Source organism: Triticum dicoccoides, chromosome 1A (assembly GCF_002162155.2).
Source record: "Triticum dicoccoides isolate Atlit2015 ecotype Zavitan chromosome 1A, WEW_v2.0, whole genome shotgun sequence".
NCBI classification, from domain to species: domain Eukaryota; kingdom Viridiplantae; phylum Streptophyta; class Magnoliopsida; order Poales; family Poaceae; genus Triticum; species Triticum dicoccoides.
In genome coordinates, this window is record NC_041380.1 from 366,735,720 (window position 1) to 366,755,084 (window position 19,365).

Below are 19,365 nucleotides of genomic sequence, written 5' to 3' on the forward strand. Positions count from 1 at the left end.
CGGGGCGGACGGCGGCCTACGGCGGATGGTGGCCGAGGCGGAGAGGCGACGGCGGCGGCTCGTCAACGTCCGGTGGCGCGAGCGCCGGCAAGAGGAGAGGCGGCGGCGGCGGGCGGGCTCCTCCCGTGGGCGGCGGCGACGAGGAGACGGGCCGCGGGGGCCCGGATCGGGCTTCCCGGCCCGCGGAGGCGGCGAGCGGCGGGCGCCACGTGGCGGGACGCTACTGGTGTGGGGGCGGCGGCGCAGTGTGTCCGACCCGGGCGGACAATGTCCGGCGCATCGGAGACGTTTTTTAGGGTTTCGGGGAAGAAGGAGGTCCGGATTCGGAGGGTGTCTTTAAATAGACATAGAGGAAGCTAGGAGAGTCCAAATGAGGTGCGGTTTTCAGCCACGCGATCGTGATCGAACGCTCTAGATGATGGAGAGGGTTTTGGTGGGTTTTGGGCCAAATTGGAGGGGTGTTGGGCTGCAACACACACGAGGCCTTATCGGTCCCTCGGTTAACCGTTGGAGTATCAAACGAATTCCAAATGGTACGAAACTTGACAGGCGGTCTACCGGTAGTAAACCAAGGCCACTCGGCAAGTCTCGGTCCAATCCGGAAATGTTTAATCCCCACACACAAAAGAAAGGTAGAAATGACCACCGGAGGAGAACGAAGCGCCGGAATGCAAAACGGACAACGGAGAAAATGCTCGAATGCATGAGATGAACACGTATGCAAATGCAATGCACATGATGGCATGATATGAGATGCATGACAATGACAACAACACACGGAGACAAAAACCTGAACCCGAGAAAATAAAATAACTTAAGGCTGGAAACGGCAAGAGTTGGAGTACATATTGGGTAAGTCACATCCGGGGTGTTACAACACTCCACCACTATGAAAGGATCTCGTCCCGAGATCTAGGACTGAAAGAACGCCGGGTACTCAGAACGGAGGTGATCCTCGCGTTCCCAGGTAGCTTCACGGTCGGAATGGTGTGACCACTTGACTTTGAGAAATTTGATTGACTTGTTGCGAGTCTTGCGTTCAGTCTCTTCAAGAATAGCAACTGGGTGCTCACGGTAAGAGAGATCTTCTTGGAGCTCAATGTGATCGCTATTTCTGTCGAGGCGGGATTTGGGGCGGCACTTGCGTCGCCGCTTTGACTGCTTTTCGAGGGAACAATCCTTCGGTGCGTCCTTCCGCTCTTTGTCGTCATCTTTTGGTGCGTCCACCATGTATACGTCGTATGACGAGGTGGCGTTCCAGGGCTCAATAGGCGCTGGTTCTTCATCGTCTCCTTCATCGGCGTCCATACCGTCAATGTCGTCGGAGTCGAAGTCGAGCATGTCGGTTAAGTTGTCGACAGTGGCTACGAAGTGGGTGGTGGGTGGGTTTTGAATTTCTTCATCGTCCGTATCCTAACCTTGCTGACCGTAGTCCGGCCAGGGCTCTCCTGATAAAGAGAGAGACTTCAGTGACTTCAGGATATCGCCGAAAGGCGGGTGCTGAAAGACGTCCGCGGCTGTGAACTCCATGATCGGCGCCCAATCGGATTCGATCTGCAGGGGTGCGGAGGGTTCGGAGTCCGGAGAAGAATCTGGCTCCATGGAGTCATGAGTCTTGCAGAGTACGGGGCTGGTGTTCGGCTCAACCGCCGTTGGGATTACAGCCCCCGAGGTGGCGTCCAACCGCCCATCCTCGATCGGCGCGGTTGGCTCCGAACTAAGGGTCGGAGCCGATGCGGGTACGGCCTCCAAGGCACTGTTTGGCGGCAGAGCTAGATCGTGCTCGTCGTGACAGTGCGGCGCGCTCAGCAGTGGTTCGAATCCGTCGAAGATCAAGTCTCCGCGGATGTCAGCCGTGTATTTTAAACTTCCAAATCTGACCTGACGGCCAGGGGCATAGCTTTCGATCTGCTCTAGATGGCCAAGCGAATTTGCCCGCAGTGCGACGCCGCCAAAGACGAAGATCTGTCCGGGGAGGAAGGTCTCACCCTGGACTGCATCGCTATTGGTGATCATAGGATCCATCGGGCCTGACGGCGACGACACAGAGGAACTCTCAATGAAAGCACCAATGTCGGTGTCAAAACCGGCGGATCTCGGGTAGGGGGTCCCGAACTATGCGTCTAGGCCGGATGGTAACAGGAGGCAAGGGACACGAAGTTTTACCCAGGTTCGGGCCCTCTCGATGGAGGTAACACCCTACGTCCTGCTTGATTAATATTGATGATATGGGTAGTACAAGAGTAGATCTACCACGAGATCAGAGAGGCTAAACCCTAGAAGCTAGCCTATGGTATGATTGTTGATGTGTATGTTGTCCTACGGACTAAAACCCTCCGATTTATATAGACATCGGATAGGGTTAGGGTTACATAGAGTCGGTTACAATGGTAGGAGATCCGAACATCCGTATCGCCAAGCTTGCCTTCCATGCCAAGGAAAGTCCCTTCCGGACACGGGGACGGAGTCTTCAATCTTGTATCTTCATAGTCCAGGAGTCCGGTTGAAGGTATAGTTCGGCTATCCGAACACCCCCTAATCCAGGACTCCCTCACTTACTCTTCCGGACGGCCAGTTAACAGACCTGCAGCAAAAAAGTCATAACATTATGAACTATGGACTACACATGAATATGAAGGGTGGTTTTTTACATAAGAGAGGAAGACATACTGAACATGCCGCCTTTCAACTTCTCATTTTCCTTATGAGCGGCCGATAACTGAGCCCTTCAGCTCTCTACCTCTATGGATTGTTTGTCTTTTCCCCCCTCATGTTCATTCTTCCCGGATGCACTTGTTGCGGCCTTCTTCGCTTCCGCCAATTCGGCGGTGGCAGCATTAAGCTGTGCCTGGGATAATGCGGCATTTCTCTCTTTGAGAACCCGCGGGTAATATAAATCCTTAAATCGGTTTCCTTCCGCTTCAAGTCTCGGGTGCTACTGGCACATGGCTTTTATCCTTCAAAAACAGCTGAATGACTCCGGCAAGTTCATCTCGAGCGGCCCGGATATACGGCTCCACCGAACTGAGTGCGGTAAACTCTTGTACGGAAAAGGCCGGAGCACGTATAGCCTCTTTTAATCGACGGTGATTCATCATGATCTCCACTTTCAGAATTAATGACTGATACGGCATCCAATTCCTCTCGAGGAGGCGGAACTGGCATTGCATCGGCTCATGTCCTGGTGGGTGAGTCTGGCACCGGATCAGTAGATATTCGACTAATCGGGCGTTTTCCCACTGTCTGCCGCATACTCCTCCTGGTGTCAAGGACAAAAAGAGACTTTTAACAGTCCAGACTCACACCTAGGCATGTATTAAGCAAGCTTACCTCTTGTAAGACCACGAGGTCTCTGCGGCACTCCCGGACCCTTTTCGTTTTGAACGACGACCTTGCGTAGGGGCTGCCCTTGAGGAGGTACGGTCCTTAAAGTGCCGATCCTATTAAAATTCGGATCAGTATAAACAGATAAAAATGAAGATAAGGATTTCCTTTTAAGAACCCTCCAAATACTCACGATACAGAAGGGATAGAGGCGGGGGTAGTCGGCGGTGATAGCCACTTCTGAGCCGTCAAGGCTCGCTTGATAAAATACCCTGTCATCAAACTCTATATATATGTCCGGATCCTCGCAAAAGTTGGGGTCTTTATCACGGTTATGATCCTCTGGCTGAGGAGCGGGACAGTGGACGTCCTCGGTCATCTTCCTCCATGACTATTTGTGGCAACAAAGGGCAAGTTTGATTAGTGTCTGTAACATCAATAAAATAAACACGGACAATCGAAATCTTACCCATTCAATAGGGTTGTACATGGAATAGCCCTCCCAACACTTTAACCAGAGGAAATATTCTTTCTCCCCTTATACAGATCGTCCAACATGGCGGCTAGTTCAGCTGGGGTATCTGGACCCTTCTGTCTGTAACGGGACGCGTCATCTTCTCCGTTGTAACACCATAAGGGGGTTACTTTGGATTGGAGAGTTTGAACTGTAACATCCCAAAAAATTTCAAATTTTGGAATGTTAATAATAAGTGATGATTGAGTGAGTTGTTGTGATTGTCAAGAAAAAACTTTTTGAGACTTGTTAAAAAAAATCAAATTGGATTTCTTTGTTTTCTGACTCCTATGAAATATTCTGAACCACCTTCAGATTTATGGAGCGAGAATAAAATGACTTTCTCAAAAATAAATGGTGGATGAATATTTTGTAAAGGAGTTATTTGAAAATTGGAGTTCCATTAGAAATTGGGTCTTATTTGGAGTTTTAATGCCATTTAAATGTTTCCAAGGTTTCCAAATAAAATCTAATGAGAGGAGATAATGTGACTTCTCCAAAAATATATTTGGAAATATTTAATATGGTACAATTATCCTTTTGTTAATTTGAAAAACTCTAAATTGATTTTTTTAGTAAATCAATTATGTCCATAAAGCATTAATAGTAGTTTATGCACATAATTTATTTTATTAAATTCTGAAAACTAATTTTCGTGGACTCTAAATAATATTGACACTAATGTAAATATTTTTATTATTTGTTTTAAGTAAACTTTTTATGCACGTACTTATATGTGTAATTATAATTCAATCCTAATTCCTAAACTCTAACTTTCACCCAGTCCATTTCTCTCTCTCTAAATCTCGCACAGGAGCGAGGCAACAACACAGCACAGCACATCTTGTTTTTTTTTTCCTTTGGGCCAATCTTTCCCACTAAGGCCCATATCTATTTCAGCCCAAGCCTAAGCGCACTGTTGTCTTCCTCCTCCTCTGTTCGTTCAAACTGAACACCAACAGGGAAACAGAAACTTCACCATGGCGCCCTGTACCTCTTCCTCTTCCCCTAGCATTTGATTCCTTCACCCTTTGGACTTTCCATCGACACGAACATTAAATAGGAATGCACGGAGAACCCATTCAGGTAATTAAAACCCAACATTGTTGCCTCAATTAGTCGAACGGATCCTTGAAACGTACAGCCGCAAACAGCCATTAATGGCCGCACTAAGCTCGCTGTGGATCTCCTCGTATGGACTTCCCTCACACCTATAAAGAGCACCCCGAGGATCTCCCCTCCCGAAAAATCCCTCTCCATCTCCCTTCCCATCATCTCGGATTTCTTGCCGGAGTTCGAGTACCGCTGCCTGTTCGTTGAAACGCATCCCGTCGGTAGAGAATCCGCAGCCCTGTCATTTTTTTTATTTCTCTCTATATCATCTGTACGCACATATTTGATGTGGACAATTCTCACCAGGACGCCCTGGAGCACGAGCGTCGTGAGGTCCAAGCTCCGGCGAAACTTCAGCGGGTTCGCACGTCCTCTCGAGGATGAATCAGACGCCGTCGCCTGCGCCCATCACTTCTGCCTTGCACGAATCTTACCCATCCATTACTCGTCCGTCGCCGGAGGCCCTACACCGATGAATCGATCAAGGTCCAAGCCGCTGCCGCGCACTCACGTCCCTGGCGATTTCCCCGGTGAGCATTGTTTCTTCCATCTCTCGATCAATTGATCGATACATGTGTTCTGTTAAAACAAAAAAAACAAAAGGAGCAGTATTGGCCTATCGGGTCGCGACTCGTGGCATCCGAATCCTTTTCCCGTATTGATTACAAGAAAAATACCAAACTTCGGGAAATCATATCTCTTAGACTGTATGTCCGAATTCAACAAATTTTATATCCCCTGATTCGTTGGAACATCTAGTTTATTTTAAAAATATAAAAAATCGCTTTTGAGCACATCCAAATTCAGTTTTGTTATAAAAGGGAAATTAAGTATTATATCTTTTAATCTAGAAATCATATGGAAATGTTCCAATTACCAAAGTTGGTCCCTAGAACAATACCCTTTTGTTGGAACACCTCCCAAAAATTTTCATCCATGTGTAGCTACTATTTTGGCCTCAACACTCCAAATTGCCTTTCTTTTATCGTAATTCAATCCCATCATTAGTTTATTTGACATGAGCCCATGCCCTTCCTATGAACCAACCCAATTACTTGAATTCTTTGTGTAGATCATCATGAGAAATTTCTAAACATTCAACCTGGAACATAGCCCTAAAGTATGACTTATGTCATAATTCTTTTAGCATCCGAACTTGATTCTATCAAACCATGATGTCCATTGAGTACCAATTTGATCCAACCTAAGATATGACTACGTCAAGTCTCCTTCAAGACCAAACTAGATCCTATCTCAAACCATAGCCATGTGATGATAATTATCCTAAGAATATAGTTGTATTGCTAATTTGCATCTTCTATTTGAATCTTCGTTTGGAATTGTTGTGTGTTGAAGTGATTTTTGTTCCATCATTAGATATATCGTAAGGTGAAGGAGTGACGATAACGAATAGAGAATCAACTTTAAGAATCGGGCAAGTTCACACTTTGACCATACTTTTAAATACCTAGTTTTACCATGCATTAGTTTCATCCTCAAAGATTGCATGAGTAGGATTGGGAACATGTGGTTATGCTATGTAGTTCATGTGGTAGGAACCTATGACATTTGATCACCCCGGGAATATTCGTTATATCATATATTGCTTAGCCATGCTCGTAGACGGGGATTGGTATGTGTGATTCATGCAAGTTGCAAGAGATAATAATTTTGGGATAATCTAAGGTGGCAACTTTAATACACATCTGGGTGGATTGTTTGGGGCACCTGGAGAAACCAGTGCTTGCCCAAGGGGAATCCCGGAGTACCCGTGTGATTACCCTAGGTCCGCCACCCAGGCTCAAAGGGATTATAAGATATTTCATGCCTAGAAATTTTCATGTGCAGCCACAAGCCATTATGGGCTCTGACATAGTTGAGTAAGTTGTGTGACCTCTTTCTATGGTAGACTAGCTGATGTAGGGGAAAGTAGGTGTACCGGTCTACCCAGGGTTAAGGGGAAACGCTTTAGAAAGGCTATGTCTCGATCTTCCGATCATGGAGGTGGTCGAGTCTTGTGGGGAAAAGTGCGCAAACCTCTGCAGAGTGTACAAATTAATCATGATTAGCCGTGTCCCCAGTTATGGACAACTTGAGTATCTAGAAGTGAATTATTGGTTGATCTCATCACTCTTTTTAATGAAATTATTGGGATACTAATAACTTGGGAATTTTGGGATTGAGTTGGAGGAACCTTCTCAATTATGGCATTTTAATTTAGTAGTAAATAAAAATTTATTCTTTTGTTGTAGGGGAAAATTAGCTTTATGCAAAATTAAACTTAGAGCCTCCACTAGCCAAATATGCATGTAGTGATAGATATTGTGCATCATTATTCTATGGTGCGAATTTGCCAGTACATTCAACGTACTGATCTACACGGCTGCAACGTCTCATGTTGTAGGATTTATCCGACGAGTAAGTGATACGTTAGGGTTGCGATGTCTACACTCAACTTTGCCATTGGTGTTGTTGGGACTCCACAACCTTGTTGTTACTTCCGCTGTGTTAATTGAGGTAATAGTATTTACGTTACTTTATACATGTGATTTACCTCTGTTATAAATCCTCGAGTATTGTTTGGGTCAGCATACCGATCCAGGGATGACACTTCAGCACAGAGACTTCGATCCATTTGGATCGGGTCGCTACATGAACGCACCTCTTTATTGCAATCACCATGACCTCAACTATCGAGAGTTCAGTATGGGCAAGCAACCTGACCTTGCTAACCAACCTTTTTATCTCCGCATTGTCCTCTTCTTTGGGACTTCGGGGACGCCAGTTGAGGCGCTTCTTTAGAGGAGCACTGGAAAATTCAGGGAGGTCGCGCCGAACTGGGTCCGGCAACGGGACCTCGTCCATATAGAACCATTTTGAAGACCACTGCAGGTATACCTCTTTGGGTGTTCCTATGAGGTATCCGGATCCAGCTGTACGCCATACTTCGGCACCGCTCACTTCAAATATGGAACCTCCTCGATGGTGGGAAACGAGGCAAAAGAACTTCCTCCATAATTCAAAATGGGCCTCGGTGCCTAAGAATAGCTCGCAGAGGGAAATAAAACCTGAGATGTACAGAATCAAACTTGGGGTGAGGTTGTGTAGTTGGATGCCGTAAAATTCCAATAACCCCGTGAGAAGGGGATGGATTGGAAATCCTAGACCCCGCAATAAGAATGGGACAAAGCACACCCTCTCTTCCTTATTGGGGTTGGGGAAGTTCTCAGCTATCACATCATTGCCGATTGAGGCCAAACCCGCTCGAACGGAGACTAGATCCTCGAGGGGAAGATAGCCCTGCGTCTGGAGTCGGCTCAACTCGAGATGAGGCATGGAGCAACTCTGCCAATCACCCTCTTGAGGGCCATGAGGGCGTGAAGAGGAGCTTGGGGCACTGGCCATGATGGAAGGCTTTGCTCGTGGCTAAACTTGGTAGTTTTCCTTTTGCGCGATATGAGATGGCATTTGGAGATCTACACCTCCTTATATAGAGGCCATCCGAGTGTGGCGAGGGGCTTATTTGCAAAAAGTCATGGACCGTTCGTATTCACTCGGCGCGCAGAAATCGAAGCGACAACATGGAGGGAGCATAAGAGGTAAAAACATCGAGGTCACGGTCGGACTGTCATTGGTCCGAAGTATAATGATGAACCCGCCTTGCAAAGCCGAAGACATATTCTAGATGCTACGTCGTCATTGAAGGCTAGTTCGGGGGCTACCGAGGGAGTCCTTGATTAAGGGGTCCTCGGGAGTCCGGGCCATGTAATATGGGCCGGACTGATGGGCCGTGAAGATATGAAGTGGAAGGCCTTCCCCCCGTGTCCAGATGGGACTCTCCTTTGTGTGGCTGGCAGGATTATCGTCCGGATGTATAGTTCCCTTCCTCTGTAAACCGACTCTGTACAACCCTAGGCCCCTCCGGTGTCTATATAAACCGGAGGGTTTAGTCTGTAGAGGCTATCAGAATTTACATAGGCTAGACATCTAGGGTTTAGCCATTATGATCTCGAGGTAGATCAACTCTTGTTACCTCTATACTCATCAAATTCAATCAAGTAGGAAGTAGGGTTTTACCTCTATTAAGAGGGCCCGAACCTAGGTAAACATCGTGTCCCCTTTGTCTCCTATTACCTTTGATCCTTAGACGCATAGTTTGGGACCCTGAGGGAGTCCTGGATTAGGGGGTATCCGGACAGCCGGATTATATCCTTTGGCCGGACTGTTGGACTATGAGGATACAAGATTGAAGACTTCGTCCCGTGTCCGGATGGGACTCTCCTTGGTGTGGAAGGCAAGCTTAGCAATACGGATATGTAGATCTCCTTCCTTGTAACCGACTCTGTGTAACCCTAGCCCCCTTCGGTGTCTATATAAATCGGAGGGTTTTAGTCCGTAGGACGACATACAATCATACCATAGGCTAGCTTCTAGGGTTTAGCCTCTCTGATCTCGTGATAGATCAACTCTTGTATTACTCATATTATCAAGAATTATCAAGCAGGACGTAGGGTTTTACCTCCATCAAGAGGGCCCGAACCTGGTTAAAATATCGTGTCCCCTGCCTCCTGTTACCATCCGCCTTAGACGCACAGTTCGGGACCCCCTACACGAGATCCACCGGTTTTGACACCGACAGACCCCCTACCCGAGATCGGCCGGTTTTGACGCCGACAATAGGTGCACTAGTTTGACGAAGAGATGGTGATACAAGTGTAATATGGATAGTAGATATTGGTTTTTGTAGTAAGAGAAATAAAAAACATCAAGGTAGCAATTGATAAAACGGAGCACAAACGGTATTGCAATGTTTGAAAATGAGGCCAAGGGTCCGTACTTTCGCTAGTGCAATCTCTCAATAATGCTAACAAAATTGGATCATATAACCATCCCTCAAGTGCAACGAAGAATCACTCCAAAGTTCCTATCTAGCGGAGAACATAAGAAGAAATTGTTTTTAGCTATTCTTTCTGATCGATCTATCAAAGAGTTCATACTAAAATAACACCAAGTTATTCTTTCCAATTGATCTATCAAGAGTTCATACTAAAATAACATCAAGTTATTCTTTCTGATCAATCTATCAAGATTTCGTACTAATATAACACCAAAGCAAATTAAGATTCATAATACTCAATCCAACACAAAGAACCTCAAAGAGTGCCCCAAGATTTCTACCAGAGAAACAGAAGACGAGAACGTGCATTAACCCCTATGCATAGATTACCCCAATGTCACCTGGGGAATCCGTGAGTTGAGTGCCAAAACATATCTCAAGTGAATCAATATGATGCCCCATTGTCACCAGAGTATTCATACGCAAGACATACATCAAGTGCTCTCAAATCCGTAAAAGTATTCTATCCGATATAAAACGAAATATCAAAGGGAAAACTCAATTCATCACAACAAGATAGAGAGGTGAAAACACCATATGACACAACTATATTAACAAAGCCCGCGATACATCAAAATCATGACATCTCAAGAACATGAGAGAGAGAGAGAGATTAAACACATAACTACTTGTACAAACCCTCATCCCCGAGGGTGGACTACTCCCTCCTCATTGCGGTGGCCGCCGGGATGATGAAGATGGCTAGCAGCGATGATTTCCCCCTCCGGCAGGGTGCTAGAACGGGGTCTAGATTGGTTTTTCATGGCTACAGAGGCTTGCGACAGTGGAACTTCTGATCTAGGGTTACCTCGAGGGTTTTTGGAATATTTGACTATTTATAGGGCGAAGAGGGGGTACGGGAGGCCACCGAAGTGGGCACAACCCACTTGGGTGCGCCTGGGCCTCCAAGCGCGCCCTGGTGGGTTGTGCCCCCCTCGGGGCACCCCCCAAGTGCTTCTCTGGCCCACTGGATATCTTCTGGTCCATAAAAAATCCATAAAAAGTTTTGCGGTGTTTGGACTCCGTCTGATATTGATTTCCTGCGATGTAAAGAACAAGCAAAAATAGCAACTGGCACTAGGTCAATAGGTTAGTCAGAAAAAATGATATAAAGCTGCTATAAAATGATTGTAAAACATCCCAGAATGATAATATAACAACATGAATACTTCATAAATTATAGATACGTTGTAGACCTATCAGGGACTGATGACCCACAAGTATAGGGGATCTATCATAGTCCTTTCAATAAGTAAGAGTGTCGAACCCAACGAGGAGTAGAAGGAAATGACAAGCGGTTTTCAGCAAGCTATTCTCTGCAAGCACTGAAATTATCGGTAACAGATAGTTGTGTGATAAGATAATTCATAATGGCTAACAAGTAACAAAAGTAAATAAGGTGCAACAAGGTGGCCCAATCCTTTTTGTAGCGAAGGACAAGCCTGGAGGAACTCTTATATAAAGCAAAGCGCTCCCGAGGACATATGGGAATAGTTGTCAAGTTAGTTTTCATCATGCTCACATGATTCACGTTCGTTACTTTGCTAATTTGATATGTGGGTGGATCGGTGCTTGGGTGCTGCCCTTCCTTGGACAAGTCTCCCACTTATGATTAACCCCTCTCGCAAGCATCCACAACTACGAAAGAAGAATTAAGGTAAACCTAACCATAGCATGAAACATATGGATCCAAATCAGCCCCTTACGGAGCAACGCATAAACTAGGGTTTAAGCTTCTGTCACTCTAGCAACCCATCATCTAATTATTACTTCCCAATGCCTTTCCCTAGGCCCAAATAATGTTGAAGTGTCATGTAGTCGATGTTCACATAACACCACTAGAGGAGAGACAACATACATCTCATCAAAATATCAAACGAATACCAAATTCACATGATTACTTAAAACAAGACTTCTTCCATGTCCTCAGGAACAAACGTAACTACTCACAAAAAAATATTCATGATCAAGATCAGAGGAGTATTAATTATCATTAAATATATGAAAATATAATCTTCCATCGAATAAACCAACTAGCATCAACTACAAGGACTAATCAACACTACTAGCAACCCACAGGTACCACTCTGAGGTTTTGAGACAGAGATCGGATACAAGAGATGAACTAGGGTTTGGAGAGGAGATGGTTCTAGTGAAGATGTTGATGGAGATTGACCCCCTCTCAATGAGAGGATCGTTGGTGATGACGATGGCTTCGATTTCCCCCTCTTGTAGGGAAGTTTTCCCCGTAGAACAGCTCCGCCGAAGCCCTAGATTGGTTATGCCTAGGTTCCACCTCGAGACGGCGGCGCTTCGTCCCGAAAGCTTCCTTCTGATCTTTTCCAGGTCAAAACACACCATATAGTAGAAGATGGCCGTCTGGGGCCTGCCAAGGGGCCCACAAGGATGGGGGCGCGCCAAGGGGGGTAGGGCGCACCATCCACCCCTATGGCTGGCTGGTGGCCCCCCTCTGGTACTTTCTTCGCCCAATATTTTATATATATTCCAAAAATATTCTCCGTGAAGTTTCATGACTTTTGGAGTTGTGCAGAATAGGTCTTTAATATTTGCTCCTTTTCCAGTCCAGAATTCCAGCCGCCGACATTCTCCCTCTTCATGTAAATGTTATAAAATAAGAGAGAAAGGCATAAGGATTGTGATATAATGTGTAATAACAGCTCATAATGCAATAAATATTGACAAAAAAGCATGATGTAAAATGGACGTATCAACTCCCCCAAGCTTAGACCTCGCTTGTCCTCAAGGGAAAGCCGAAATCAAAAAATATGTCCACATGTTTAGAGATAGAGGTGTCAATAAAATAAAATAAAATATGGACATGAGGGCATCATGATCATCTTAGAACAACAACGTATATTGTCATATAATTTCTTATGCTAAAGTAACAATTTGTTCACAATGTAAGTATGAATCAGAAATTATATGAAAGGTGATGATCTATCTTTTTATATCCATGAAAGTATTTGAGTTTCTTTGATCTCTTTTATGCATGATTACTTATAGCCTCGTATTTCTTCTCCGATATTTGGGTTTTGTTTGGCCAACTTGATCTATTTATCTTGCAATCGGGAGAGGTGCTTTGTAGTGGGTTCGATCTTACGGTGCTTGATCCTAGTGACAGAAGGGGAACCGACAGGTATGTATCGTTGCTACTAAGGATAAAATGATGGGGTGTATATCTACATAGATAGATCTTTTCTACATCATGTCATCGTTCTTATTGCATTACTTCGTTTCTCCATGAACTTAATACACTAGATGCATGCTGGATAGCGGTCGATGTGTGGAGTAATAGTAGTAGATGCAGGCAGGAGTCGGTCTATCAATCCTGGACGTGATGCCTATGTAATGATCATTGCCTGCATATCGTCATGATTATTTGAACTTCTATCAATTGCCCAATAGTAATTTGTTTACCCACTGTTTGCTATTTTTCTCGAGAGAAGCCACTAGTGAAACCTACGGCCCCGGGTCTCTTTCTCATATTATTTGCCTTCGCGATCTATTTTCCTTTACTTTTATTTTCAGATCTATTAAACTAAAAATACAAAAATACCTTGTTGTGTTTTATTCTTATTTATTTTATTTGGCATTTGATCTATCAATCTACTACAATTTATCTGACGTTCGTTTGCCTATCTTGAGGCGTTGTTATCCGGAAGGGATTGACAACCCCTTTAACACGTCGGGTTGCGAGGATTTGCTATCTATGTGCAAGGGCTATTTACGTTGTGTTGCTTGATTCTCCTACTGGTTCGATAACCTTGGTTTCATATCTGAGGGAAATACCTACCGCTGCTATGCTGCATCATCCCTTCCTCTTTGGAGAAATACCGACGTAGCTTCAAGCCGCATCAAAAGGAATTTTCTGGCGCTGTTGCCGGGGAGGATCTTCAACATATACCAGGTTCCTAATCACAAATCATGTCTCCTCGCAATTTACATTATTTGCCACTAGCAAACATGCCCATGCGTTGCAACGGGAGGAGAAAATCACATGTCCTAGTCTAGTAGACATGCTTCAACACCTTCCTTCCTTAGAGCCACATTCTCTATTTTAACACGGTGGCCCATTATATCCCCACTTGCCAGCTTCATTGTGTCAAGTTGAAACAAAAGGCCCACTTGCCTGCTTCATTGTGTCAAGTTGAAACAAAAGGTGCTTGAAACAAAAGGTGTCCCAAAGTAGGTGTTTACCTTTTTTGCAAAGCTTAGTATAGAGAATGCAATATGTGCTTGTCCCGCTTGTTTCTTCTTTGTTGCATCTTTGCAAATGTAACATTTGATGCGTCTGCATTGTTGCCTTGCGATGGATGTTATCCGTTGTCGGGCCTTCTCTTCTCAAGTGTCAATTCGACATCAAAAAACATGGCCTTCTGGTTTTCAAGAATTTCATACTTCCGTGACCCCATATTATCTGTAGACTAATAGCAAAATCCTTAATCGATCATGTCCTTCAAGTCGCACGTTGCTTTATACCACATCGTTTTAAACGAAGGCCACTTGTGCATTGTTTTTCCTCTCTTGATCGATCTAAAGTTCAAAGTTTGGGTCCTCACATAGTACCTGTCTCCTTCACATTTGAATTGACGTATAATTCAAATATAGAATATGATAGTTGCAGGCACACCTCGTTCATATGTATGTGGACGTCACGGTTCCAGCACTTCGTTTAGGAAGGCGGCAGACGTCGGGAAGGAGCGTTGGTGTTGGCAGACAAGAACCATAGGCATGATTTATTTCCTCGCAAGAGAAGGGAGGCAAGAGCAAATCCATGCAGTAGGAGTGAGAGGAGGGGGAGCGAGCTATGAGTCAAAGTGATTAAATATGCTGGATAACTAAACATCATGCAAAAAGGTAAGAAAAACCAAAAACAAAAGAAATAAGAGTTGTCCCATGGGTGCTGAGTACACGGCAAAGAAAGGTAGGAGATGACCAACATGCCAACATGTACTCCTCGCAAAAAAACATGCCAACATTCAAGCGCACCTTTTTTTTAAGAAAACATGCAAGTGCACTCAAGAGAAGATGGATTGATCACAGTGCCTGTGTCGACAAAATTTGTTGTATTTTTGTTTTTTGAAAATGAAGATGTGTTTTATATTGTTAGAAACTTTTTTGCTAGGCATCCCTGGTTAACCTTGGTCATCCTAGCCCACTTCCATGGGCTGGGCTGCTACGATTGCAATTACAATGAAGCTGAACGTGCATGTCCTCGTGGGATTCCTCCCATCATTGTCATCCTTCCTTTCACATTTCCTTTAGCCATATCATGCACGTCTTTTTTAAGAAACTCCTGAGCATGTCCAATCCCTGTCACGTGAATCCATCCCCACATAATTCCTTATAATTATTATTTTTTGTGAACTTTCCTTTTTATAATTGTTGATCCTTCCTTTAATACACCCCACCAATCCCTTTTAACTCTTGATCCTTCCTTTATAATACACCCCACCAACACGTCCAATCCTTGCCATGTGAATGTCCTTGAAATCCATCCTTCCTTCCTAAGAAGGCCACCCAATTCCTTTTAATTGTTATTCCGCAAAAAAGTCCTTTTAATTATTCATGCTTCCTTTAATACACCCCCACCAAGACAGCCCACATAATTTCTTTTAATTGCCAAAATGCATCCTTCCTTTAATGCCTCCAAAAGGACCTGCAATTCCTTTTCACCGGTTCTCATCTTGCCGATATTTCATGTAACTTACAAAGTATATAAATTGATAGAAATCCAATCACTTTAAAGCTGCGAGGTGGGACAAATTAATATCCATATGTTAGCCTAGTTGGTTGCAGCTATCTGTACAACAGGGAAGATCGTGAGTTTGATTCTCACACAACCATTTTTTTAGTGCTCCATGGGTGGCCCATGAACATCCAGTTCTGTCCGAAAAAAGGCCCATAAAAACAAATCTTTTTTATCACTTGATGATGGACGGACGATTTTTTTTTGAGAAAATCCCAACAAAACAAATTATCCTTTATCCATTGAATTGAATAGACCGACGAAAAAATAATTTGATTGGGGGCTGGTGCGCACGTGGAGGCCCAACTGGGCTAGACGGATTGAGCAGAAATAGAGAGGATGGCCTACTTCTTTTTTGGACATAGAACAAAGCTAGCGCAGTTGGCTTGGTCATACGGTACGTACCCATGAGGTCGTGAGTTTGACACCACCACGGCATTCATTTTTCCTTTTCCTCAAAATGGCTGTGTGCAAGCTATGGGCCTCTGGCCCAAGCAACGAAATTTTAGATGAAAGCACTTTTTATTTTCTAGCGGTTGAACGCCCCAAAATTTAGTACCACCTTGAATAGAAAGAAATTCTAATATATTTCGGCGGTGAACGGATGAAAAATTTGGAGAAACACACCTTGCTTTATTAGTAGGTATAGATTTGCCTCTCGTTTTCTTCTCCCCCACTTCACAAAATTTTGTCGTTTTTATTCGCAAATCTTTGTCGTTCGCCGTCTTCTTGCCGGATATGTTTTTGTGTGCAATCTTGTTTTTCGTTTTTATCATGGATAGTTCCTCCTCTATAATGTGCACTCTCAAGAACGAAGTTCTCAACTATAAACAAAGGGGAGGAGAAATTTTGAAAGATGCTTGGTATAGAATTTGCAATGCTCATAATAGATCTATTTGAAAGCAATCTACTATTGTTCTTCTTCATTGTTTTTATGTGGGCATCACCACTTGGTATAGATTCGTCCTTGATACGACTACCGGTGGAAATTTCTTGATGTGTCCTTCTCTTGATGCTTTTAATGCCATGGTAAATTTACTTGGCTCACCACCCCTTATGATTAATGAAACAACTTTGACCTTGAGCATGTCATGGAAAGATTAGATGCTATTGAAAAGAAAATGCTTAATGAAGACCATACTGAAAATTCGGATGAAAATATGCAAAATTTTGGCACTAAAATTGGGACAAAAGTGAGGGAAGTTTTTAAGTTGTTAAAAGAAAAGGGAACTATAATTCATGAAAGAATTGAAGAAAGCCCATCTTGAATTTGAGTACGGCTTTTGCTTCCGCTAAAATTGTTGAGAAAACTCCCATAAAAATTGGCAAGACTACCCAAGTTACTAAGAGCAAGGGTGCAACTTCTAGTAAAGAGGATCTTAAGATGATTAGTATCCACCCGGATTTTGTTGAAGTTATAAGAGATCCCTTTGGCAAGAATGATTTCTTTAAATTTGTTCCTAGGAGTATTGTCATTGAAAATATCTGTGCTAAATGTCTAAGGGATTCTAAGTGTTTGATTGAAGATTTGAACAAAGATGACAAAACTTAGATCCTTACTTTATGCCTAGCTAAGGGCGTAAAACTATAGCGCTTGTTGGGAGGCAACCCAATGAATGAAATTTATTTTTGCTTTTTTGCTTTCTATTGTTGAGTGTTTGCATAATTATGCTACTGGTATGATTGTGTTTTTTGTGTTTTAATTAGTGTTTCTACCAAGTAAAGCCTTTAGGATCTTCTTGGGTGATAGTTGTTTGATCTTGCTGAAAAACATAAACTTTTACGCTCACGAAAACAATTCTCCTTTTGTACCAGAGCGTGATAAAATGAAGATTCCTATTGCAGTAGATCAATATAAAAATTTCTCAGGTCGTCCTAATTTTTCAGAATTTTTAGAGTTCCAGAAATTTCCGATGCTTTAGTAAGAATATTGGTGTTAAGGTTTTTGATTCCCTACGCATGCACGAAAGTCAATAATTATGCAATGAAGTTATATCCTACTTGTGGTGCATTATTCGGTGTTAATTATGCTTAATGCTCGCTTATGAGACTATTCGTTTCTTGGTTGGTCGCTTCTCAATCTTTTGCTAGCCTTCATTTTGCACTAAGTATGATCTCTACTTGTGCATCCAAAAACCCTTAAACCAGTTTTGCCACATGAGTCCACTATATCTACCTATATGCGGTATTCTTTTGTTGTTCTAAGCAAATTTGTATGTTCCGTCTCTAATTTTCAAAATAAACTTCTCTTTTGTGTGTTCGTTTCGCTCGCTGAGCGGTGAGGGGTGGCTAATATTTTCCATGCTAGATGTGTTATTCTCACGATGAGTGTTTATTCACTTGTCATTACACAAGAGTAAGGCGAAGGTGTTAGGGATGCCCAGTCCCGAAATGAAAAATGATTTTACTTTATGTTGTCAAATAATAAATTCTTTGGAAAGTGTTGGTATGGAGGGCAACCATGGATACGGCCAGCCATGGAAAGTGAAAGTATGGTTGAAAAAGGAATAAACTTTATTTTCTGTTTGGCATATGATATATCTAGTATGGAAAGTGTTGGGAACTCTAAGTCATTTTCGTTGGTGCGAAGGATACACATCCCAAAGTGTTCTTATCTCTTAGATTTTTGCTTTGAGCTCTGGCACCTCTACAAATCCCTACTTACCTCTGCGAAGGGCCCTTCTTTTACTTTATGCAATTTTTATTTTCTGAGTCTCCATCTTCTCTTATAAAAGCACCAACTAGGAGGCCATATGATCGTACTTGAGTATTGGGTGTAGCTAATATGCGAGTGTGTTTCATGAATGGATCAATGATTGAGCATGATGGGCTAGGGATAACTTATTTTAGCGTTGATATTTTGAAAGACATGGTTGCTTGTTGATATGCTTGAGTATTTAAGTTATCATGTCAAAACTAGACTATTGCTTTGAACAATATAAATGTCCAAATGTCCATGCTATAAAGAAAAAAATATGATATGCCATGACTGGCAGCATTCCACATCAAAATTCTGTTTTTATCACTTACCTACTCGAAGACGAGTAGGAGTTAAGGTTGCGGATGCTGATACGTCTTCAACGTATCTATAATTTTTGATTGTTCCATGCTATTATATTATGAATCTTAGACGTTTTATAATCATTTTGTAGTCATTTTATATCATTTTTTGGTACTAACCTATTGACATAGTGCCAAGTGTCTGTTGTTGTTTTCTGCATGTTATTTACATCACAGGAAATCAATACCAAACCGAGTCCAAATGCAATGAAACTTTACGGAGATTTTTTTGGGACCATAAGACACCTAATGGGCCCTGGCTGCGCTTGGGGGGGTGCTCCGAGGAGAGCACAACCCACCAGGGCGTGCCAGGAGGCCCAGACACGCCCTGGTGGGTTGTGCCCACCTCGGGTGCCCCCCGAACCGCCTCTTTGCTCTATAAATACCCCAATATTCCAGAAACCCTAAAGCAATCGACGAAAATCAATTCTAGCCGCCATAGTGTCCAGAACCACCAGATCCAATCTAGACACCATCTCGGATGGGGTTCACCACCTCCATTGATACCGCTCTGATGATGTGTGAGTAGTTCTTTGTAGACCTTCAGGCCCGTAGTTAGTAGCTAGATGGCTACGTCTCTCTTGCTGAATTCTCGATACAATGGTCTCTTGGAGATCCATATGATGTAACTCTTTTTGCGGTGTGTTTGTTGGGATTGGATGAACTTTGAGTTTATGATCGGATATA